This window comes from Melopsittacus undulatus, chromosome 12 (assembly GCF_012275295.1).
Source record: "Melopsittacus undulatus isolate bMelUnd1 chromosome 12, bMelUnd1.mat.Z, whole genome shotgun sequence".
NCBI lineage: Eukaryota > Metazoa > Chordata > Aves > Psittaciformes > Psittaculidae > Melopsittacus > Melopsittacus undulatus.
This window is the reverse complement of record NC_047538.1, coordinates 23,039,108-23,064,585: the sequence shown is the minus strand read 5'-3', so window position 1 is coordinate 23,064,585 and position 25,478 is coordinate 23,039,108. Positions and strand designations below refer to the sequence as shown.

The 25,478-nt window shown below is 41.7% G+C and overlaps 2 long non-coding RNA genes across 3 annotated transcripts in view; one reads left to right on the top strand and one right to left on the bottom strand.

Moving 5' to 3' along the window:
• Positions 1-904: 904 nt before the first annotated feature.
• On the top strand, positions 905-5,382 carry LOC117436850 (uncharacterized). 2 transcript variants are annotated; one of them, XR_004550176.1, is made up of 4 exons: positions 905-977; positions 2,041-2,229; positions 4,240-4,354; positions 5,191-5,382. It is a non-coding gene; the product is annotated as an uncharacterized lncRNA (long non-coding RNA). The 2 variants fall into 2 exon arrangements; XR_004550175.1 differs by lacking the exon at positions 905-977 and adding an exon at positions 985-1,240.
• The window catches only part of LOC115945843 (uncharacterized), a 97,459-nt gene continuing 76,872 nt past the window's right edge, over positions 4,892-25,478 (bottom strand). The window contains exon 3 of the long non-coding RNA XR_004550177.1: positions 4,892-5,688. This is a non-coding gene — a long non-coding RNA (uncharacterized lncRNA). The remainder of the gene's footprint in view (positions 5,689-25,478) is intronic.

Here is a 25,478-nt window from a genome sequence, read left to right as displayed (position 1 = left end):
GGCGCCGGCTCCGCCTCCCCGCTCTTCTGATTGGCTGAGGCGCACGTGACCCGCTCCTAGCCACGCCCCTCTCCGGCTTCGCCCCCCCACTCCTCTGATTGGCTGATGCGCACGTGACCCGCTCCTAGCCACGCCCCTCTCCGGCTCCGCCCCCCCCTCTCCTCTGATTGGCTGATGAGCACGTCACCCGCTCCTAGCCACGCCCCTTTCCGACACCGCCCCCCCACTCCTCTGATTGGCTGAGGCGAAGCCGAACCCTCCCGAAGCGGCGGAACCGGCCGAAGAGAACCGAGCGGAGCCGAAGCCGCCTGAGGGGGACGGAGCCGCCCGGAGGGACCGGAGTGGCTTCCATAGGGTCCCAGGGGAGCCGACAGCTGCCATTGCCCCCCCCGTTTGCCTCCGCCGAGTCCCGTTACCCCCATGATTCGCCTCGGCTCGGTCCGGTACGGTCCGGCCCCGGTTCGGCGGCGCAACCCGCACCCCGACTGGCTGAGACGCCTGTCAGTCACTCTTAGTCCCGCCCCACTTCCGTGCGGCTTCTACACTAGCCTCCCCACTCCTCTGATTGGCTGCGGCGCCTGTCAATCACTCTTAGTCCCGCCCAGCTCCGGCAGCGCCCCTCCGCTCCTCTGATTGGCTGCGGCGCACGTCACCCGCTCGTAGCCACGCCGAAGAGAACCGAGCGGAGACAAAGCCGCCTGAGAGGGACGCAAGGTCCCAAACGCTACTGCGCATGCGTAAGATCCCAGACGCTACTGAGCATGCGCAAGGTTTCAAGCGCTACTGTGTATGCGCGAGGCACTAGACGCTACTGCGCATGCGCGGGGCATCAAAAGCTTATGCGCATGCGCAGGCTCCCGTACGGTACTGCGCATGCGCGATATCACAGACGCTACTGCGCATGCTCGAGACCCGAAACGGTACTGCGCATGCGCGACATCCCAGACGCTAATGCGGTACGGAACGGCTCGGCACAGGTCAGTTCGGCCCAGGGTAGAACCGGGGCACCGAGGGTGTCTGGGGCAGGCCGGCAGCCGGAGGGGGGCAGTCGCGGCGGGGCGGCGCTGCTGTCTCGGCCTGCAGCGGCGACCGTGTCCCCCTTCCCATCCCTCCTGCCGGAGGCACTCGTGTTCCCCGCTGCCGCTCCGGGTCACGGACTCCACGGCAACAGCTGCTGCCGCCGCTGCTGCACGGACTCGGCATCCACCTCCTGCACGGCGCCACCACCGTGGTCTTTGGGGTACGGACAAACCCGGGGGTGGGGCGGAGAGACACTGGGGGTGCTGTGACCCATGGAGAGCTGCAGAAACAGTTTGCCAGGCCGTCCCCAAGGTGCTCGATTGTTTTGTTCTGTGTGCAGGATGTTTCTCATCACACCCCAAAGCTTTTCCAGGAGTCAAACACATCGGTTTCCCTCTCTTCCCCCAAGAAAGGGGAAGTTTGTGGCCGGTTGCAATGATAGCACCTGGAGAGGTGCTGCCCTGAAACAGGATGGAATGGCTGCATCCTTCCGGGAGGCTGCCTCCGAAAGCAGAACTGCCTTGTGAGCTGGAGAGGTGCCCCTGCAGTGAGGGCCCGTGCCCAGGGAGGCATGGGCAGCTGGGGATTTGGCACTTTCCTGCCTATCATAGAGGACTGTGATGTACGATGGTGATGAATGTATCTTTATTTATTGATATGATACTATGAAATAGCTTTATTATCACTTGCTAAAAATGCTTCTTTTTATTGCCTTCCTAGCAGTCAGTGCAAAAATTCAAGTTAATATCATAATATCACCACTGCAAGCTCTGAAGTGGTACAGGCTGGCAGGAAGCTCCCAGTGTATGGTTTGGTGTGAGCAGCACCGATGTATTAGGTTTGGCATGGTAGTACATGGGTTTTTTTCTTGTTTTTAGTGGCCATCTATGTCGCAGCAGCAGAAGTGGATTTGTGTACTGCTGTGTGGGTGCTCAGTTTCCTGTGTTTAATTGCATGTTATGTACAAATAAGTACATGGTGGAAACAGTGGCCTTAGCATCTATTCTCCATCCCACACAGCTCTCCCTCCTGAAGCTGCGATACAGTGATCAAAGACCACAGTCAAAGCTGGAGTCATGTCACTGAGGACAGAAGCACAAAATTCAAGTTAATAGCAGAACCTTTGGAGAGAGTTGCGCCGTTTTAGCAGGAAAGACCAAAAAGGAAAGAGAGGTTTCTGCGACTGGGAAGCAGGAGAGGAAAGCGGAGGTATGTCTGGTAATCGTAGCGCATGCTCCTCTGACCTTGCCGAGAGAGGAAATCCATTTACTCTCTGCTTTCATCGATTGGTCTGTAATTTGCCTGTAGTTATCCTCCCCATTTCTACATTTTACAGAATCATGGAATGGTTCATGTTGGAAGGGACCTTAAAGCTCATCCAGCTCCAACCCCTGCCACAGGCAGGCAGGGACACCTCACACTAGAGCAGGTTGCTCCAAGCCCCTGTGTCCAGCCTGGCCTTGAACACTGCCAGGGATGGGGCAGCCACAGCTTCTCTGTGCACCCTGTGCCAGCGCCTCAGCACCCTCACCGGGAACAGCTTCTGCCTCAGAGCTCAGCTCAGTCTCCCCTCTCTTGGGCAGGTTCAAGCCTTTCCCTCTTGGCCTGTCCCTACAGGCCCTTGTCCCAAGCCCCTCTCCAGGTTTCCTGCAGCCCCTTTAGGCACTGGAGCTGCTCTCAGGTCTCCCCTTCAGGAGCCTTCTCTTGTCCAGGCTGCCCCAGCCCAGCTCTCTCAGCCTGGCTCCAGAGCAGAGCTGCTCCAGCCCTCGCAGCAGCTCCATGGTTTCCTCTGGCTCGCTTGAGCAGCTCCACGTCCCTCTTGAGCTGGGGCTCAAGATGTGGATGCAGGACTTTGTTTCCTCTTACATTGGCATAAATGCAGAGTGACACTTTAACAGCCGGAAAGATCTAGATTCTCCTACCTGGGACCAGTAAATGAGAGCAAAACCACATCCTCTGCTTGAACAAGGAAGAAATTATTTTGTTCACCTTGTTTACGTGCTTAATTCAAGAAGTTTTTTCCCTTCCAGTCAATTACATTCACGTAATTGAAAACATTGTCCCAGGAAATCTCAGCTTGGTTTGCTTTCCTGCTCGGAGACCATTGCGCTGCTTTTTGCTTAAACAGCAATTGCTTTGCTTGCAGGCTGTTTTGCAGCAGCTCTATGGCTATGGGGAATTACCAGTGTTTTTCTAATCATCCTGTTGGATGTTGTGACAATGCAAGTCCCTGGTTTCCTCTTGACATTTGGGTACTGCCAGCAGAGTTTGCAGCTCTTGGTGTTGTCTTTGTTGAATTAGGAGCTGCACTGCTGAGGAGAAGGCAAGGCCTGGAGGGAGGGAGGGAGAACCAGGAACTGCAGGTCAGCCCCAGTATTTTTCTGTAATGAGGGTGGTAAAGCACTGGCAGGGGTTGGCCAGAGAGGTGGTGGATGCCCCATCCCTGGGGACATTCAAGGCCAGGCTGGATGTGGTTCTGAGCACCCTGATGGAGTTGAAGATGTCCCTGCTCATGGCAGGGGAGGTTGGACCAGATGACCTTTAAAGGTTCCTTCCGACCAAAACCTTTCTGTGCTCCTATGATTAGAACCCCAGGGAATGCAGGCGTTTCCCTACAGCTGCTGAGGGTCTCTTTAGAAGCCCAAGGCCACAGTTACCCTTCTTTCTTAGGGAAGGGCTTCTCGTCCTCACGCACTTTGGTGTGTCTGGTGGCATTGTGCCCTTGCTGAAGCTCGTCTTTGGCACCTTGAGCTAAAGTGCTTCGCTGACATGAGGTTAAATTCATCTGGAGGAGCCTGTTTTAATGCAGCCAGGGAGGGGAAACTGGCTTATTATTTGCAGTACTGAGCTCTGTTCAGCAGGTGGGTCACATTAGATGTTTGCTACCACAAGTACCAGTACCAATGCGAGTAACACCCAGCTCTGGGCAAATGCACTTTGATTTCAACCTATTTGAACTGGTCACTTACCAGCATAGCAAGTATCACATCCTGCAGGCAAAGCTGCTCTGGTGCAGCTGATGGATCCCTGAGCCCAGCAGGAGGCCTGAGGCTGCTTTTCCATTTACCTCTAAGAGCAATGACACTGGAACCACGGCAGGACGTAGAGCTTTTGTGTGCATAACCCCAAATGTATCTGCCTTTCCTAGCCTGCCAGGCGGGCAGCGTTAGTGCCGCTTTCTAGCTCACTAAAGGGTATTATCTGCTCAACATTTTCCAGTGACAAGACTTCACCTGTACTGTAGCTGATGGGGGGCTCACAGACCAGAACACACACAGCCTATTGCACAGATCGGCTTTCCTGGCAGCCCCGGGCAGCACTTGCAGGGACAGAGGTGTGTACTTACCCACTGATTCCAAGAAGATGCCGTAACATGGCTGTTTCTAACTCATTTATGCCCACTTCTAAACTGTTTTATTTGCAATTTCTAAATTCTTTCTGCCATTTCTAACCCATGTTTGGTCACTCCTAACCCTTTTAAAGCCATTCTTTTAAATTTCCATCTTTTTTTTGGCCCTTTTCTCACTCTGTTTAAGCGACTTTTTTATTTTTCTAACCCATTTTTTCCCATTTGTCAGCAGCTTTAAGCCATTTTTGACCATTTCTAACACAATTTTGGCCACTTCTAACTAGATTTAAACCCATTTTTAGCCATTTGCAACTCGTATATGTCCAATTCTAACCTGGTTTAAGCCATTTTGTCCATTTCTAAACTATTTTTTCTTCTAACCAATTTTTTTGCCACTTCAAACACATTTTTGCCCATTTCTGAACCTGGTTTAAGCCATTTTTCCCCATTTCTACCCTATTTTAAGCCATTTTAGTCTATTTCTGAACAATTCATGGCCATTTCTATCCCAGTTTTGCCCATTTCTTACCAGTTTTAAGCCGTTTTTGGCAATTTCTAACCCATCTTTCCCATTTCTAACCCCTTTAAAGCTTTTTTTGGGGCTATTTCTGACCAGTCTGTGGCTGTTTCTGTCCCATATTTATCCACATCTCCCGCATTGTAAGCCATTTTTGCCCACTTCTAACCCATTTTTACCCATTTCTTGCTTGTTTTAATCCATTTTGGGCCACTTGTGTTCCACTTTGGACCATTTGTAAGGCGTTTTGAACCATTTTTTTAATTTTCTAACCCATGTTTGCCCATTTCTTATCTCATTTTAGGTATGGGACGCCTAAAAAAAGTTACTGAAAGAGAATAAAAGACAAGGACAGCTGGAAAAACATGAATGAAAAAGGAAATAAATAAAACGCGTAAAGAAAATAAAAAGCAAAAGAGAAGAATGTGATTATAAATCCCCCCAAAGCAATAAAAGCCTGAAAGAATCTCGAATAAAAGTTCCCTGAGCAACTTTGCCCCAGCCCCAATATTGCAAACTGTCCCCACTCAGCAGCTGGGGTCCCCGGAGGCTGTCAACGGGGAGGGGAACGGCCGTTGCCCTCAGGCCGTAGCTTCTGCAGCGTGTGCTGCCACCTCGTGTCTAAGCGTCGGTACTGCAGGAGCTGGAGGTGGGGGGGGCACGGCGTAGCTCGGGGCACTGCTCGCTGCTGCCATCCTGTGTCCAAAGCTCGGTACTGCAGGTGCCGGAGATGCGGGAGGGGAAGCAAAGGGGTGGCTCAGAGCAACGGGAGCTGCTGCCCTCCTGTGGCCAAAACTGCGTACTGCAAGTAGAGAAACAACTGTAAAACTGAAGCTTTGCAGGAATCCCGCGATTGGCTGAGGCGCCTGTAAATCACTCCTAGTCTCGTCCGCTTCGACACCGCCCCCCCTTCTATTTCGATTGGCTGAGGTGCCTGTCAGTCATTTGCATCCAAAATCTGCAGTGTCCGCTCTCGGCTGCCCAGCAGAGTGAGTAGAGCATGAACGTTTGGCGTCTGCTCCCACAGCCGAAGAGCCAGGAGGGAATATATATGCACATATATCTATGTATGCATTTAAATTTTTATAGTTACTACATGGATTCCTCCTGGGAAAAAGAAGAAAGAGGCAGAATTCACATGAAGCAAACCTGAACGGCACTCAGATACCGCTGTGGACATGCTTCAGCAGACACCAAACTGAGAAGAGTAAGGAGGCATTATGGGCTGTGAAAAGAAACATTCCTGTGCCCCAAACAAGTTTCAGAGAGAAACAGGCACATAAATCCTTAACTTAAGTCTGCATAATTTCTTCAGCATATGTCTAACCCTGGATAGGCCTAAAATCATTCTTTGACCACTTAGTTTATAGATCCTCACAGTTTTGTTTTCTGAACAGAGGAGGTTGAGCAGCTGGGTACAGCTCCTGCCTGAGCCCTCCTGGAACACAGGACCTAGTAGGAGTACAGTGACAATTCCTGAAGGAACATGCCAGATACACATCCATAGCCTTGAGCTTGGCACAACTGCAGTGTTTGTGGCCATTTGTATTTTAAAATACACATCTGACTTCTACATGCCATGGTTTCATGGTGAGAAAGCTCAGCAAGGAGGTATAGGTTCAGAAAACGTATCATTAGTTTATATTCATTAGGAATGGGAAACTGTGGCTGCCCATGTAGGTGTGAAGTTCTTATCAAAGTCTGCACAGTGTTGTGCTCTGTTACTCCTAGTAACCTCCTTGTAAGCAGATTAAAGATGTCCCAAAAGAGAAATATTTTTCACTGAAAGTACCAAAGAAGAAAAATATTTTTTTCAGAATTTTCAGGGATGAAAATAGGAAACAAAAGAGGAAATTTAGTTCATTGTAGCTGTTAATTTTAAGAAGAATTAATGATTCTGATCATTGCATCAAATCATACTTAATAAGAGTGAATCATCTCATCCAATCTCTGCTATCTACAAATTAGAAGTTTGATCCAAATGAGTTATCTGGACTCTTTCAGTGGGGATAGTATATCTAGAGGATATTCTTCTCCATTTTAAGTATTGATAGAATGGTCACATTCTGCAGGTGCTGTATCTTTCCATTAGTGATACATTCATCTAAACTAATCATCAAGGTTCATGCCTGTTTTAGATGGCTAAAGTTGAAAGAAAGTAAGTCTGCCTTTTTGTAGACATAATTTTGTGTGTAGTCAGTATGTTCAAGGAATGCCTTCAGGCAGCTGCAGACAAAGCAGCAAAGAAAAATATATATGCTCACTAATATCTGGAAAAACTCTTCATGTTGCAATTGTATTCCTGTATCCATAATGGCTTTTGGGACTGTGGGACCCAGGTTTGTAGGGAACTCATCTTTTGTAAGATCAGATGACAAAAAAGTGGGCTGGATTTGAGGAGCACAAAATTGTCTGCTATTTATCTTTGTTATGCACAAGGAGAACTCCCTTTCAAGGATTCTGAAGCATCATCTAATAGGTATGAGTAATAATAGCAACAATAGCAATCAAATATTACAAACATACACAGGTAGTTAATGTTAAATAACAAAATATAAATAAAGTCTGTTCAGATCTGGATTCAAAGTGCTAACAGTGATGATGATGAATGTTATTGAAATACTGTTAATGCAAACACATGCTAACATATGTCCTCTGCATCTTTTGTAACTTAATATATGCTAAAATATCAAGCAGGCCTAAGGAAAAAGAACAAAAAAGATACTATAATATGGCCATAATAGAGTTATAAAACCGAGTGCCTCTCCAAGCCTCAATTTACGTATTTAAATGATCTTTGCCTTAAACAATGGTTGTAAGCAGACAGACATATGGTAAATACCTCCCGATCCCATTCTGTGCTATTCAGAGTGAGCAAGCTGGTCAGGGAGGGGGAGGTTCGGTATGAAAAGTGATCTAGTGTTATGTACACTCAAGTAACCCCTTCATGAGGAAGAAGAGGGAGGGGAAAAAAGAAAAACTTTGTGAAAAGAGGGGGAAAAAAGAGCCTTGCAAAGCAAAGCTGAACACTTTGCTGCTGTGCGGCGAGAGTGAGGAACGGTCCCCCCTGCCGGGGAAGTTGATGAATAATCCGCAGATCTCAAGCTGAGCCTTGGGCTCCGAGCGGCTGGTATCCCATACTAACACTAATCAACCAGTATGAAACATCCATTTTAAACGCAAATGAGGGGGGCCTTTTCAAAGGAGACCCAAGGAGGGGAGGAAGGGGGAGTTCAAAGCTCAAAATGGTGCTTTCTTTCTCTCTCTCCCTTTTTTCCTAAAGAAGACAGAAATATGGTTGGTTATTATCTAAGTTATTGCTACAAAGAATTTTGAAATTAAAAGATAAGCTTTCAGAGGAAGCTCAGTAATTTTCATAAAGAAGGACTTAAAACAGATGTGCCCTCTTTAATCGGGGTGTGCTTGAAAAAATACAAATGCATTTTTAACATAGCAGGGGGAGAAACCATACGGTTACACATTTGTCTCCTGGGCAAAAATAATTAAAAAAACCTCTCACTGCATGAAGCCTCTCACAAATAGCCACCACCAGAACTTTCTTATCTAGCAAGAAGTCGGGTGGGGGATTAGCCACTGTTTAGAAAGCAGGAAAATGTCTTATGTTGTTTGCTGTTATTTTCACTCTAGCTTTTTCGTATTCAAATAACAGCTAAAGTAAATGAACATCTTCATCAGGGTCAGTATGGGACTGCCAGTAAACCCCTAATGTTTACTTATACACTATTGGTTAGTTTTCCTCTCAGTAAACTTTTTCTTATCGTTTCAGTATCCAGGAGCATGCTGTGGCAAATAAATTCTCTGTCCAAAGTCTGGTCTCTTACCTGTCTTCTGGCAACAGGGGACCATATGGATTCTGCCCAGGAAAAAAGGTGCCACAGAGACTGTTGCCTTGAATAAAGCTGGGCACTGAGATGTTAAGGATTCAGTTCTTTCTAAATGTCCTTCCTGTACACTACTAGCTTTGAATGAGCTATTTTTTTGTTTGTTTTCCTAAGTCCCTGCTGAAGGAGGGTGCCTTTTCGGTAGGAACTTATTGCTAGAATATAGAATAGCAAGGAGCTAATTTAATTTTCTGGAATAAACACAACAATCTTCATAACCATCCTCTCCCCAAGAAAACCGCATGTTCTGACTGGTTGCTCAACTACAACTTGTAACAAGTCTGACAGCTGCCACGGGAAAGCTTTTATACAGCACATTACTGACATGTTTTATTAAGTACACAAAGAGCAAATAATCCTGCAGCATTAAACCTGTGTACCTTTTGGCTGGAGTAGCAAGAAGTTGTAACTTCCTTTTCAAGAATGCCTCTTGAAGTGGCTCTTTCTGAGAACCACCCTTACAATATTTCACACCTAGCTTTCAAGTGCAGAGGATATCTTGTGTCTCAGAGAACAGCACCTCCTACTTCTATACTTTCTTCTTGTTGCCATCCGAATTGCTTTAGGTGACAAGAGGTGTCTAGAATCATCATCACTGTGGGCCACCCCATGACTGATTGTGCAGGGGGAAACACAGACCTGTGTCCTTGAAGTACACCTTGCAAAGAGTCACCTCAAGCAGGTCAGCTCCTCGTGTGGCCCATGCAATGGGGCACCAATCATTCCGTAAGCCCTCTTTCCCAAGATAGCTTATTTCCTTTCACCCAGGAAATAACTTTAGCACAGCAAGCTTTTCTGTTGCCACCTGAAGCCTTCAAAGAAAAGATATGTCAGGACAGGAAGGTTCTCCCTTATTAGTTTATCAGGCCCAGCAGAAGTTTTTTGACCTTTGAAGTACCACAGGAGCCTATAGAGAGAATCTGAAGCAGGATGGTAAAACACCTTTCAAACAGCAGCAAGACAGGCAAGGCATAAATGGCTATTGCACTTTTCCTTAGGCAAATACAGATGGGAGCCTTCTGTCTACACATGGATGGGCTCCCAACATTATCTTCTTATTTTGTATGAATATTTTTTTTATGTTAAATGCACATAACAGTGCATTCACATCAGTTCAGGTATTATTTTGCAGTGCACAGCTATAGTCTGGAACCTGATACTGCAAATCTCATGGCTGTAAATATGCTGTGAATTTTGAAGGGAGTTGTCTAGCTATGAGGAATGTGGTCCTTCCATTACCAGTTATGTCAGCTGACAGCTGTACTCACAACTAAGCCACAGAACAATAAACCAGCACCTAATTATTAGAGGGAGTCAGGCACAGCAGGAGACCTGCTTTGACATTTGCCCATTTATGACTTAAATATTATGACCACCCAGCAGTAGGAGAAAAGCAATACAATCTTTTGACATAAAAAAACCCCACCTATTATCTAGTTTTCCTTTTGTATAAGTACCATAATGCTCTCGATACACACTACAGCTCTTTTAGTGAGAAAGTCAGAGAAAAGAAATTTGCTGAAGAAAAATGAGACTCCAAATGCAAATGTTTCTGTTCTCAGCATATAGAAATCATAGGCTTGAGGTATGGCAGTAGCCTCAAGAGTTATGTTCGCTTTTCTGTAAACAGGAATATTTTCATTTGGAATTCTTCCTTTAACTTCATAGTGGTATAGTTTTAGTATAACAGAAAATTCTGCTCCTGCATTGAAGAGCCTGTTTTCAGGGCTGAATGATCTCTGTACTAACACTTTATGTTTTCACACTAAACCAGCTGCTTCCCATAAACTGTTTGTAGATATAAAGGCAATCTTCTTTATATCCCATGTTAGATCTCATTCATGACCAGCAGCCTGAGAATGGACCGAGTTAACAAGATCCTGAACACAAATAGCAAGCAGTTGACCATGATTTCCCCTTTGGGTAAGCCGGGCAAGGAGGGGGACAAGAGCTAGAGTGGCCACAAAATGAATTGTCACCTCTCAAACTACTGTTTTTCTACCCTGCTCTGTAGTAAACTAAATAATAGTATTCTCTAATAATAAAATCCTAAAGTGTTTTGTAATGCTGATGATAAACATGAATTCACTGGAGTTTTTTGCTTGTGTTTTGATTCAGGAGTCTTTCAAGTTCTCTGGCCTTCACTTAATAGCTTGCTTAGCTGATAAAATGATGCTGCTGTGTCAGAGCTATTACAGTGGTACACATTCAATATAGATACAATATGTCAGTCAAGCTTGATTTGCAACTAAACACAGAAACTTAAGAGTTGTAACTGATGTACCTCTATATTAAGGATTATAATAATGTAATGTGCTTATTTTATACAATTTTTTCTTCAGTTTTGCTCTTGTAGCCCACTGCAATATTTACATTTTACAATTCTGGAAAAAAAAGCAAGCTCTTGTTTGCTGTACTCCCATGAGATATCTCATGGAATGAGAAAGTAGAACAGCATTTGGGCCAAAAATCCAATGTATTTCCGAACAATCTGCTGCCCTGTGTACTTCTCAGATTTCTTTGGAGTTCTTTTAGCTTCTTTCAGCTTCAGCACAAGTTAATCTTATAATAGAACAACACTCATTAAGAAAATGTTAGTTACACTGTAGCTGTGATTAAGATTAGTCCTTGATGTTATACAAACAGTACACAATTTTCAAGATATAATTGATGCCCATGATGATTTATTCAATCTATGCACACATTTTGCTAAATCTTCTAAACACTTTACATTTTCTTTCTAGGAAACTGATCATTAAAATGTAGTGATTTCTGCAGATTATACACATTTTATGGTCAACTTCATTTCAAGTTCCATTATGTAGCATATTAAATGTCTCTTGATTCTGTTTATGCATTGGTTTGAGTTGATACAAACTGTATAGCTCTTAAACGCCACTGATTGCCTCTACAGAACAATAGTGTACCACTTGGATGGCCTACATTTGTAAAATAAATCAGTGCATTTACATTGTATTTGGTTTCTAGTCAGTTCAGTATTTGTAGCAATAACACTTTTGATCTGTCATATCAGTTTTAAGAGAAAACAAGTATGAAATCTCCTTCATGATTTGCTTTTAAAATATAATTGAATTCTATAGCCAAGTGCATTAATCATGGTTGGTTATGTAATAGATGTTTTCAAATTTGTGAAGTACTTTTTGAAGTTAATGTTATCACCCTTTTTTTCTTAAGAATGATTATTTACAGCCACTTTGGATGGGGCTACCAAAGCAGTGGGGTTTTTATACTCAAGCTAGAGAGAAGTGGCTCATCTGATCTGTTGATTTCTGTAGCATTTATCTGACATGGAGTCTCTGGAGAATCCAAGTCAGATCACAACCCACAATTCTTGCTGAAATTAATATATTAGTTAAAGTTTGCTCTAATATAGTATTTTGTAGCATTTCTGAATGCAGGCACATCCTGTGGTATTTTGCCCATACACAAATGATATTATTGTAAAATCTCCAAGTTTAGACAAGTACTTCCTCATTTGTATTTTACGTTCTCCCAGACTCATCTTTTCTCCATGCTGACTCCACTTCATGCTGGAGATGTCATTATTTCTGTGGTCTTAACTCCTTCCCCAAATGGAAACCTCCCTGCTTGGTTAAGATTTAGCTGCACAGAGGAAGTATAAAGTGAAGCAACTGAGGAAAGGAATAGCAGCTTTGTTTTGTTAGGAAAGAAGGCTGAGAGATACCTCTCTCATATCAAGCAGAGATTAAACAGAAAGGGCAACACAAAATACAGAGGAAATAATTTTCTCACAGAGTGCTCTCTCAGCATAAAAGAGTTTAAAGGAAATTATGTCTGTAGGTTTCTGTGGGATAGTGGCAGAGCTGTGCAGCTGTGGCAGAAAAGAAGTAGCAGTGGGTTCAGAGCAAATGTTGGTTGGTGGGTACACAGCCTGTATGGGGACAGCCTCTTCTTGATTTGAAGAATCTAGTTTGTTTATGTTCAGATTTCTCAAACTCAGAGAAAAAAACGTACAGCAAGTCAGTGAGAAGATACTTTCAATGTTTTTCCTCTTTGTTTTTCCTCTCCACACATTTCTGGCAATTTAAAGCAGTGATTCTGTCCTAAGGCAACCGTGAGAGGTGACTTTCTATGTAACCTACAAACATCCTCATTCTGGTTTCATCTGGGCTTTGTCTATGTTAGCAGAACTGGTGGCTCTTTTGTTTGTCTTGCACCGGTGCCAGAGGAAATAGTCACTCTTACGTAAGAGTGGAACGGAGCAAAAGATAAAAGAAGCATTTGAATAACCAGAGTAATGCCCAAATATACACAGGCTGATCAGTGAGGTGGAGATCTGTAAAACCATGGTGAGGAAGGATGGTTCTGCAAAATCATCAGCTTCAGCTCTGTCTTTCTAGTAATGGTGCTATTTATTACCAGAAAATGCATTTTAATCTCTTATACCAGTATTAATTTCATTCAAAGAAAAAAACTTGCTCAACAAGTTTATAAACATGATCGTTTCCAAAAACTGTACTGTCAATTTTCCAGGACCTGAGTCCCCTAGTGCCAAAAATGAGTATTGCTCTATGCCTGTGGCCCTAATCCTTTATGTATGAGAAAGTAATAAATAAACTGTGCTTCTAATAGGAAAAAATGAAACAATATTAAGTGATTCTTCAGCTTAATTAAAAGCATAATTCTTAAAGGGGCAACTAGACTGAGAATCCAGATTGTCTGAGAAGAAAAGTTCATAGATGTTTTGTATGTCCTACCCTCCATTCAAATATCAGATCCTCACTGAGCAGCAATGGTACTACACTGAAACCTGTGCCAGGTTACAGCAATAATTGCAAGCCCCCCAGGATCCAAGCTCAGAAATTTTTGTATGTTCTCAGGAGACAAAGATGAGTGATCATCAAAGGCAGAGGAACACAGCATGACTGTCATAAGCCTGAAGTTACAACTTAGACATGCAATAGAAAATATCACTGGTACCTCTCCAGTGCATAGCCTGTAGTAATTAAAAACTTGATCCCTGCTGTTTTATCATCTCATTAGCAATGGGGGCACAAGACTTTTATCCTTGTTTGTCAGGAATCAAACATACCAGAGGAACTCTGATTATAAATTGATGAAAGTAAAGTTAAACTTTTAAATAAGAGCAGTTTCAGTTCACAATGTTTTTAAAGCTGATTAAAGAGATCTCATTTCAGTAAAAAATAATACCTAAGTCCAGCACAGATTGTAGAGGTCATCACTGGGAACAGGACATGAAATAGCACTTGGAAAAGTGCACAGACTTCTAAAATGTGATGGTTGGGAAGTAAATACAAGCCCTTTCCGACAGTTTTAATACAACAGGTTTCAAACTTCTGATGAATTTTAATTCTTCAAATATTTAACAAATCTGAAGTTTGTGATGGTTTTCATTACATAAATTATTGTACAGAGTGGTGGTGTTACCATGTCAGGGAATAGTGTGGTGTTTCATTTCTATTAATGATCAATTCTATTAGTAACAGTAGAAGTGGCTTCCCCACAAATACCTTGCCAATAACCAATTCAGCATTTGTTTCAATAGTGCAGGACTGTTGGGTAATTGAAAGCCTCTTGAAAACAATGCAGAAAGTCCTATTTACTTCTGTGGGTTTGGGATCAGTCCCTTTAAGAATTCCTCAAGTAGTTCCAAGATGGTTCCAGTTTTCGAGAAATATTATCATTTTATTGCATTTTAATGCACCGCTGACCTGAGCAGTGGAACCAGCATTGAACTGGGCAGAGACAAATTTAGTGGGAGAGGACTGACAGCAACATTCTTTTCTTTTGTTTGATACCATCTAAAATCACATTTCCCCCCCCCCCCTTCTTTCTCCCATGAATCTCTGTTTCTCCTGCCCTTTCTTCTTCTTCTTCTTAAGATCTATGACTTTCCTGTCAGAGCTCTAACAGGCTAACATGTCTGAACTACTGTGCTGATTTTATTAACTAGTTTTTTATCCCAATGAAAAAGCTGGACCTATGCCTTTTCATAGTGAGTAGGAAGCCACCCTTGATGTTTTGGGTCATTATAAGAAAGGATACTGTTCATTATTTTAGAGCAATGGTGAATCAAATGTAAAGAATCTGAATAATTCTTTTCTTTCAACCTGGCAGAAGACAAGTCCTTTAAAACAAGAAGACTAATAAAGAACTCAAGGACTTTTTTCAAATGAAAAAGGCAAGCAAAAATCATGATACAGTAGCTCATTATTTTACTGTGATTACTTTATGAGAAATAAAGTTATCAGATTCAGCAGAATTCATTATGTCTGAGCAAACGATCCTACAAAGACAGAAGAGAATTACATGTTGAACTAGATTCTTTCACAGAAAAGTGCAACTTTAAAATACTGTTTTTACAGCAGATAAGTGAGGTGGTTGCTTAAATAATCTCTCATCAGTGTAAAACCCCAGAATTACTCCAAATGAAATATACAGAAGTAGTACAGAAGTTATTTTCTGAAAAGTTACAAAGAGGGGTTTATTTTCAAGATGGAAAAAAATATTTTTGACCATTTAATTAAATTGAAATGGATCTAACAGACAAGTGGCAATAAGGAGATCTCTTTCATAATGAGCATAATTGGTTTATTGAACTGTACGAACTGTGGAGACAAGAACTTAATGGGACTCTATGAAAAAACAGATACTTCACAAAAGTTTTGTGAAATTATGCTAGCTGTTTTTTAAAAGGGATATAAAACTTTATACTTCAGGGCATAACTCTGTCTCAGACTGTTGTGGCTTGGGGAGAAATCTCTCCCTGCAGGCAGGTTACCCCTGGGTTACTAACTGAAGCATTCCTTTTCTCTTCCTATGCAGCATCTGTTACTAGCTTTTCTTAAAGACAGGACACTGGGCTAACTATACCACTAGTCTGATCAAGTATGGAATTTTGACTATGCTCTAAATGAAAACAGAACTGAGCAAAGTAAAAAAGTTTTGAGCAGTGGGATATTCTTTCTGTACAGGGATGTTTAGTCAGAATTATGTAGCTCCTAAATGGAGAAAGGACTAAGAGGAAACGTGTTACCAAAACCAAGGTATTTACACTGATTCCTGAAAATGTACTTAAGAACATATGTTAAAAGCTTGAAGACAATGAGTCTAGATATTTGGATAGATAATGATATAGGCCCGAGGTTTTTATTTACAAAAGCAAAAGCCAAAATAATCTAAAATCTTAACTGCCTGCATACAGTTATTTTCCCGTGGCACATGTCAAATCTGAAATCTGCGTGATTTCCTCTTAGCAAAACTAACATTTCCTCTTACCATTCCTAGTGAAATACACTGTACAATCTCCCAAACAGAAAGCATTTTCTTTTCTATCTATGCACATCTAAAACCTCTTCTATTTGTTCTCATTTAAGGTATGAATTGTTTTTCATAATAGTGCTAATGATCTTCTGCACATAATTCTAATATTAATTCTTGGCACTCTTGATTTTCAGATTAAAGAGAAATAGTAGAGAGAAAAAAAATAGTCTGTCACCAAGTCACTTTGAATCCTCAAGCTGAAAATGCAGATGCCTCAGACTAAGTTAACCCACATGGACCAGCATGACATTTCCAGAATATCCTTTCTTCAGCCTCAAAACTTTAAATTAACAACAGTTGAGGAATGCATCATGGTATGTATGCTGCAACTAAGGAAGAAATAGTCTGACAAGATTGCCATTCAATTCTACATTTAACTTTTCACAATAGTTAGTATTAGCAGGAATGATTTATCACACTAGATTTGGTCTCAGGTCTCTTTGAGAGAGCATTGCTAGAGGAAGGAAAACGAAGCCTGTTTTTTCATTTATGTAATTTTTCCAGGGTGGCTAGTAATCTTCGTATTAGGCTGAGTAGTTTGCTTCAGTAACTTTCTATTTCTTTTCCCAGGTTGATAAGAATTGGATGTGTACATCTGTTAAGGGTTTCTTGAAAAAAATATTAAAATATAAGCTATTTCTACTCCTTCCATTCTTTTCTTTAACCCATTAATTCATTAAACATTATCCAAAGACATCTATGAAGAAGTCTTATTTTCTGTGCATATTCTCGGTGTTCAGGGCTATGTGCTTCTGTCAGTAAATTTGAACACAGGATGGTCAAATGAAAGGAAAGCACAAAAAAGAGACATCAGCTAAATAGTCCAACTCCTGTCTTAGAGGATAGAAAAAAAGTCCACGAAAGAAGGGTAAAAGAATTAATTTTAAAATCTTTAGCAGTTTTCCTACCATCAATTTCACTGGAAATTGCACCATACATGGGTTATTATTTGGTCATGCTAGGTCTTCCCCTTCTACATGAACCCTGTTTCCTCCCATACTCTGTTCACAGGTATGTAGCTTGAAAGCTAGCACGCCAGGAAAGTAGTGAAACAGATCTTCTGCAGAAGTCATGGAGCAACAAGCCTGAGAGAAAATTACCCTGAAGCACTCTAGAAGTGGCTGGCTTCCATGAAGCTTTCAGAAATACAAAATCACTGCCAAGTTTCCAAGAGTCTGGAGCACAAGGCAGTGGCAATCAGATCAACATCCTTTTCAACACCTGACAAGTCAGTGGCGGAAATGCTCTGAGCACAGACAATGAAAAGCAGTGCTATTGCAAGATGAAGCTATACTTGTTAGCATCATACTCTTGAATTATTTTTTATCAGCACTGTGGAATTTCCTGTCCCTTTATCCAAATTTCCCATCCAAGGAGAAACTGTGCAAGTAGCAGCTACTGCTGTCACCCTTTGACTTTAGCCTGGATAATCTGTGCCAGAGCTGATCTCCACTGTGTGCTTTTCTTATCTTGAAACTGAGGTTAGTGCATGTGGGAAAACATGCAGAGTTTCCATTAAATTACTAAAACTAATTGTTTACTCAGGCAACATTCAGCGTGAAGACAGAAGTGGCCATTACAGTGATTCTCTCAATTGGCATAAATTGCAACAGTTCAGTGGAAATAAATGACAGCAGTTTGTATCTGCTGAGTATCTGTCCTTCTCTATTTAGGCATTAATGTCTGTACTGGTGCAGTTCTAAAAGTTTTAAGCAGTAACATTTCTGTTACAAGCCAAAATGCACTATGACCACTATTTTAATATGAATTTGTATGATATAACTCTAGAGGAATGTGTTTTTTCCCAAGTGGACATAAATGATTGATCACCTCAGCAAATCAGTTCATTTTAATTACAGTAAGAACAAGTTATAATTACATATTGTTAGTACCAAAACATTCACCAAATTAATTCAAGTTCATGTGGATATACCACATAGCTGCATTCAACCCCAGGTTATTCAGAAACTTATAGAGGGTTTGTACACTTTAGATATTCCAGTAATGCAGCCCCCACATATCATTAGTGCTTGCACAGAATAATAGGTTTGCATATACAGTAGCTTTTCCCCGTGGACACATGCATAAGAATTACTTGTCCACTGCTCCTTTTTTTGTGCAACCCATTTCCTCCCATGAGTTCATTTTCCAAAAGGATTGTCCAGTGAAAGGGAAGACAATAATGGCACTGGAGAGAATATACCTTGCAGAAAAGTAGCAATTGCAACACTCCAACTGGGATCTGCAATAAAGAAATCAAAAGATTCCCTCCAAAAATTACCAGAAGAACTTTCTAATCCTCTGATCTATCTAAATGCAGTTGGATAAATAATAGAAAAAGCGAATTCCACCCCCAAATCTGCCACAAGTACATCTGAATTGTTTTGTTGCGTAATTCAAAGTAATCTGAAACTACATATGCAATCTTCTTCTTTGTATTTGTAGAAGTAGCAGGCTACTTACTAAGCCTGTGTCATGAATGTAGTGTAAAATCCTTGTGGCTAACTCTCAGAGATGCTGAGCACCACCCACTGCTCACATTCTGCATCTGCTCCAAGACCCTCTTCTTTCAAATTGTGCATTTGGTTAAAATAAGGAAATCAAAGCTCACAGCAGTATCTCTGAAGTGTACTTGAAATTCATTCTTTCTAGTTTAGCCATACTAAGAAAAAAAAAGTGCTAGTTCAAATACTAAAGGAAGATGAAGCAAATACTGCTTGCTCTGAGATTCAAAATCTTAGGAGTTTCTTACCAGACTACAATGTACACCATGTGGGATCCTGTATAACAGCCTGGCATTGGTGATACCAGGCATACGTACAGGCCAGTTACTATGGGTACAGCAAGGGAAGACCGCAGAAGCCAAAAACATTACAAAGACCCTTCTCAGGATGTGTAATACTCACAAAGAACCACAGCCAAGAATAGCATATGCTTGCTCCTCAATGCACACAGCCCTCTGAACAGATAGGCAGCTGCACTGATGGCAAGTACTCCTCTTGCCCAAGGACAGAAGCTACGGGGACAAAAGAATTCAGTCTTGAAGACCATGGAGATACCTGTTAAGAGTCTGAGAACCAGCATGTTTCCAGGGTTTCCAGGTTTCTAAGCATTTTGTTTCCACCAAAACTGCAGAAGGAGGCAGGAAGAGGATGATCGAACCATGCAAAATCTCAGTTTATTCTTGATAGGCATTCACATTGTGATGAGCGCTGCATTTGGCTTTTCCCTTGGGGCATCAACAGCAAAGCCTCATTGGTCCATCTTAAACTGGGGATTTTAAAGCTGCCTGCAGCATTTGCAGACCTGCTGAGCTCTCCCTAAAACCCATGTATGGTTTCTCACAAGGACTGCTCCCTAAATTGTTTTTTTTCTTTCACTACCTGACAAGTGGTCCAGATTAAGGCTTGAGTGCTTCCTGCAACTATGGAATGCCAGCAAAAATAAAACACATCTTAAACAGGGTGAGTACTAGGTCAAGTCTATCTGCTGTAACAACTGTCTGAGCTGAGCAGAGTTTAGAGCAAAATCTGGAGCACAGATCTCTTTCTATAAACAAACTATAAACAGTGTCACAGAGAAACTAAGTCTCTTAAAATCATACATGTACCAGCAACATATAAACTGGGCCTACTATACAGCAGGTAAAACAAACACCCATCATTACCTCTTCTTTCTTTTCTTGGCACTGCTATTATTTAAAATATGTCTCTTTCTTCTGAGATGACGAGAAACACTTCATTCCCAGGCACAGAAGGGGAACTTCAGAGATAAATATGTTTCTGACTCACCCAAATCAAAGCTGACCCTGTGGTTGAAGTTGGTGATAAAAAAAAGAGAGAGAGCAAAAGAAAACTGTTCCCCCTCACTACAAGCGGAAAAGAAACTTCAGCAAAGATAGTGTAAAGAAGGAAAGAAAAAGATTGCTCACCCCCGACTGGCTCTTTTAGGATCTTATCATTAATATAACATTTAACAGACAGCCGTCTCAAGCCTGAACCAGCCAGTCCCCCTCTTGAAAAGTCTTTTTGCTTAGCCAAGCTTAAACCTCTTCTTTACAAGATAAGCATTACACAAAGTGAAGCATAAATGCAGTAAAAGTCAAAAGCTGCAGCATGCAGCCAGACTGTATGTAGTGTTAAAATACAATCTTTCCCTATGCTTACATCCATGACACATGCCCAGGCCTGATCCAGAGGTCACTGAAGTCAGGGAGACTGTAAGAGGGAAATTGCTGACAAAAACGCAGCATAATGTCCCTGCTGATGGGATAGCACAGATCCCATGGCTGGGAAGGACACCACGGTGATGCTCTTGTTTCTGCATCCCTGCTCACATTCTGCAGAATTTACGCCCTGTCGTGTCCAGCTGGAAACCCCATCAAAAAATCTGAGAGATTGAGAAAATTAATTTTTCAGGGAAGGAGCCATTCTACCTGAAACGGATGCAATTCATACAGCTGCTCAAATGAAATAATTGCATTTTGCATTGTTGCACTAGTCTCTAATATTTGTTATACACACAGAGAAGCAAGTTAGGTGACAGTTATTCAGGTTAAACTCAAGCACTTAAAAATAAGAAAATGCCAGGAGCTGAGGTGCTCATGGAGCAGGATAAGCCTCCTGCTTCCTTATACATTATGGCAGGGTTCTGAATTACATGATCGCTTTTTTCCCCCCAGAGAACCCATGCCTCATTCAGTACATGGAAGTGCTGGTTAATGCTTCTCTTTATCTCCAGTGTTTGGTGTGTACACAGCACTAACTGGCCTTGAGACAGAGTTATTAATTTCCTAATGCACCTTTCTGTAGTGCTTAACACTGAAGTATCAGGATTTTAAAACTAACTTATGCTTTCCTGCTCTGACAGAATATTTTAACACAAAGCCACCAGAAATTTACCCTTCACCATATGCCCAGAAATGCCTGAGCCAGCCATCTGAGATCCCACATTTCAGGGCAAACAGACACAATCTGGTAGAACTAGGAGCAACTGAAAAGTGTTTGGTAATAGCAAGCATTGGGAAATCTGCCTCCCAAAGAGTGCAGCTGCCTCCAGTTGCTAATATGTGCAGGAAATATATGTTGCTTCTTGAAAAACCCAAAAGGGATAATGGCCGTGCCCTTTCCTCCTACCCCAAAGAATTTATGGGTTAACTCAGACAAATAAAATACATAGTTTATTAGAAGGTAGGGAGCCATTATTCATCATAGCTACAGCATAATAGACTTCCCCTGAAAAGGGTTTTAAAGAAGGAATTTCAGGTATCTGTCATATTTGGCATACACAAGAATGTATATACGCCTTATGCAAACACTGTTGGATTAAATGTAAGTTATATGATGAATTTTGAATCTTGCCCAGAGGGAATAGTTAGAGGAGATAATGGATATGAGCGTGACAGGGAGATGCTGGGGGAAATACACTCTGGGGAAAGTATCCAAATTTATTTGCAGTTGTTATGCATTAATAGCCTGATGTAAATAGAAAAAGAACTTCACAGGGACAAATGGGATATATCTGCATCATTTGGTAATATGGATTCAAAAGGTCAGATCCAGTTGGTGCTGCCATAGGGGAGTGAATGACAGCAGATGAAATAAAATAGATATTTCCAATTACACTATTTTTATGTAGTTTGTATTTGAAAAATACCTACTCCCTTTATATGCAGAATAACTCCATAAACTGCACTGAAATTTTTAGCTGGTACTTTCTCATCCCATTTTATACCCAAGACATTACAGCAGGTCAGCAGAAGTCTGGAGTTCAGTGCCTATATGTTAGAAGTTAGTGTCATGGCTGTTATTAGCCAGACCTGATGCTGGAAGTGCTTTGCTTTTACAGGAATAGAACTTCCAGCTACTATAGAACTGGCCATTTACAGATTTTAACTTCAAGGTTTGTCTTTCCATCTGGTCTGTGCAGCAGCACAAGTGGGGCTTTTTGTTCTCCCAGTTGTGCACAGCCAGCTGCACTGGTGGGTAAAGCCAGGCCTCTCCATCTCCCCGTGCCTATGCCATTTGAGTAGCCTTGTCTGCTTTTAGCTGACGAACCAGACACCACTGCTTACACATGCAGCATCTGGCACAGCAGCTATTCTGTGTGGATGTGGGAAGGTTCTTTGGGCTTTACAATTATTGTGCCCAAGACAAGTTGCACTGAAACCCAGGGAATTAAGGTACTCAAAGCCCAGGAGGCCTCGCTTTGCATCATCACGTATGTATTTCCTTACTATCCACTTAAGGAAAAAGGCTGAAGGCTGATCGTGCAATGGAGACTGAGCTATTTCTTTATCAGAAAAAGAGCAAAATACATGGAACGTTTTCTCCCTTTGCCACACATGCACAAAAAGCAACATGGATTTACATGAGCCTGCACCACACAACTCAGCCAAGCACATTAAGCTATCAGTACATCATCAAACCATCACAAACACTTCCTGCCTTCCTTTTCTCTGCTTCTTGTTATGTACCCTTTGCCAGGCAGCAGCAACCACAAGCTGCAGCTTAACAGCTTGCACTACACTGACAAGAAACCCCTGCACAAAGAGAAGTAACCACAAAATTATGTCACTCAGTAGCAATTAGCTTTGTTTTCAATATACACAAGCTTTGGGGCTGGGTAGGAATTAAAATGTAATAGCAATTGTGTAGGGAAGTAGGTGAGTGACTTTGTGGCTTATGGGGGATCTATTACTTCTCTTGGGATGGATAAAGTCCATATTTCACTGAAGCTATTGCAAATCCAAACACTCTGGCATACAGGGAAAACTGATGATTTGTATCTGATCCGAAACCACAGAACAAACAGGAGCAATGTTACAGACTTTTGCCCTCATGCAGAGTCTGACACGATTTTTTGAACAGCTATTACATGTCTGAAAATTGACATATTAGTGGTAGCAGCACAAAAGGCACTCTCTTTCAATAGCTGTTACTCAGCAATCAGTGTCCAAGCCTTAATGTTTTCTTTTGTTGGAGAAAAAAATCAGAAAAACTAAAGTAAACCACAATCTGGTTCTGTGCCAACAATATTAACCAGCTTCTTCTCGAGCCTTTGAAGTTAGCAGGGGGCATCCAATCTTGTGGTGCAAGTAAAGAATGATACTTTAAGCGATTCCTTTTCATCCCTTTAACTTAATGAAAGATTAATAGCCTTGTTATTTTTGTTTCTGCTTTATTTTTTATACTGGGGGGGAGAGAATTTTTGGCACTTGTTGAAACTGAAATGTTGCCTATAACGGTTTTATGGATCAGTGAAGCACTGCCTTGTTTGGGGGTTGGGTTTTTTTTTTCCCTGTCTGTGAATCCTGTTTAACAATAAAAGGCACAAAGTCCAAAAAAAGAACCATGGATATACTTTTGGGAAGTGGGTGGAAGAAGGTGGAAGGAAGCTTTTATTGTGCACAGACCTAGAAGAGAGAGTAGCGAGGGAAGACTTAGAAAATCTTTTCAGTCCAAGAGATGTGGATTAGTTATAAAAATGTAATCCACTTCCTAGCTGAAGAAAGCAGCTTTATGTCGCTGCTGGCTGTGAAGATACAATGTGAGTTTTATAACCACCATTTATTTATATATTTTCAACCAAAGCCAACAAGGCAGCATTCTGGGCTTGCTGTTGCCATTAAGGGCATAGGAGATAGGTAGCTTTTATTTTGTCTTTCTGTTTTCATTGTGTGTCCCTTCTAGGGGATGGAGAAGGACTGTAGGTCTCGCACATACCTCATAAAAATATTATTGCAGCTGTCTATTCATTCTGCTTTTGTAGTCACATTATCTGAGCTACATTGTGTAGTTACATGATACCATGTGTACAAGCCCATATAGAAAATGCAGTGAACCACAGGGGAAGCATGGTGTAATGTTGTGTGACCCACAAGAGTTCATTTTGCCAGCTAAGGATCTGGCCAGACACCTCCCCTGAGCTTGCAGAGCCCTGAATATGAAAATGCAGTTGTTACTTGTAGTATTATACCTCAGACATTTGATTCTGAGCATGGGTAGGATGGATACAAATGTGGCCCACAAGTGAGACACCTAACAGTGCTCTAAATAAACCCACTATAATCACCACTTACAATTTGTTTTTTGGCTTTGGATCTTTTGTTCAAAAGCTCTTTGCACATAATAAACCTTAGGTAAAGTGTGCACATTTGCTCCAGCTTAAGCAAACCAGAAGAATATGTATTTTGACTTTCATTTTATGAAACCAAAGTCATTACTGTTTCAATTCCACCACCAGGGGTAAGGCAGCTTTACTTGGGCAGACCTGTAATATATTTATATATTTTATATAATATAAATTATAGTAATGTAATTATAATATTATACCTTCATATATTTATAATAGACTAAATTATTATCTTCAATAAATTACTCTCTCAAATTCATACAGAGATTTGTGACGGAGCCAAGACCTTATTCCAGATTCCTTATCTTCTAAGCCAGGGTTTTATCCATTTATCCAGCATAAAGTTTCATTCAGAATTTCACATTAGCATTACAATTGGTGAGATCCCTGCAGCATCTTATAGCCAGTATTTACAACATTGCTAAAGTTTGTGGAGTTCCTTGCTGGTCTGTTTTACCTTGGATTTCCTGTTTAACATGGTACTAAATTTTGCATATGATGTTCACTTCAGCTCTTCAGGTAATGGTAAATAAGAGTGAATCAGACCCATCAATACAATTACTACAAGCAGTAAATTAATTCCCTTCCTCATAAATTGTCCCATAGTGTCTGACAGAGAAAGAGGATGTGATCCAGCATTTTGAAGGGGGAGAAGTACTGAACACTGTGATGTACATTAGCAAAGAGACGCAGAAATGCAGTAGTGGGTATTGTGTACATGACTTACCTACGCTTGCAGTCAAAGTTCTGTGTATGAGCTAGCCCTAAGGTTAGTAATTCCACTGAGCCAGCCTACCTTCCTGACATGTAACCGTCCTGACATGTAACCATCCTGACATGTAACTGTCCTGACATGTAACTGTCCTGACATGCAACCATCCTGACAGACAGAGTATTACATGCTTCAAAAGTTGTCTTCATCAGAATTCAGAGGAAAGATGGTCCCAATGTACAAAATAAAACACATCACTGCTCTTGATAACTTGTCTATTTCAAATGAGAAATCACAGTAGTGTAATGCTGTAAAAATTAGACAGATTTTTTCTGCTATTATACCAAACAGCCTACTTAATAAATGGGTAATGAAAAAGAATAATTTATTACAGCTTGTGAATTTTGACAGTTCTAAAAAGATGTTCTTACAGTTTCCCCAAAGGGAGAAGAAGAATGTTTCTTCCTTAACACACTGGCGTTAGATGTAATTTCTCTGTCTGTAGAATTTTGCTCCTGC